This window comes from Carlito syrichta, unplaced genomic scaffold, assembly GCF_000164805.1.
Source record: "Carlito syrichta isolate Samal-C Ts95f unplaced genomic scaffold, Tarsius_syrichta-2.0.1 Scaffold287785, whole genome shotgun sequence".
In the NCBI taxonomy this organism is placed as follows: Eukaryota; Metazoa; Chordata; class Mammalia; order Primates; family Tarsiidae; genus Carlito; species Carlito syrichta.
In genome coordinates this window covers 68314-68601 of record NW_007231881.1, presented here as the reverse complement: position 1 = coordinate 68601, position 288 = coordinate 68314, and the positions used below count along the sequence as shown (strand labels likewise).

Below are 288 nucleotides of genomic sequence, written 5' to 3'. Positions count from 1 at the left end.
TCGGCGAGCTTGTCACTTCCTGCCCTCGCCCCATCTCCGTCCGGGGTCAGTCCGTCTCTCCCGTCGCTGCCGGAGAGTCTCTGCTTCCCCCTTCCGACCCGCTCCGCCGCGGTCACTCGGGCTCTCCAGGGCGGGGGAGACCGAGACAGAGCGACACTGACTTGATAAAGTTTCCCGGAGCAGCCGCGGCCGCCCCGAGGCCCGAGGTTGGGGGAGAGCCCCATCCCTCCCCGCCCCTCTCCGGGAGCCGGAGGGACCGTTGCAGGTGGAGCGGCGCTGGGGGAGCGG

General features: G+C 71.5%; 1 protein-coding gene across 1 annotated transcript in view; it reads left to right on the top strand.

The window, feature by feature from the left end:
- The first annotated feature begins 38 nt into the window (after positions 1 to 38).
- The window catches only part of ZNF800 (zinc finger protein 800), a 21626-nt gene continuing 21376 nt past the window's right edge, over positions 39 to 288 (top strand). Inside the window, exon 1 of the mRNA XM_008053040.2 lies at positions 39 to 206. The gene's annotated coding sequence lies outside the window, so the exon portion shown is untranslated. The remainder of the gene's footprint in view (positions 207 to 288) is intronic.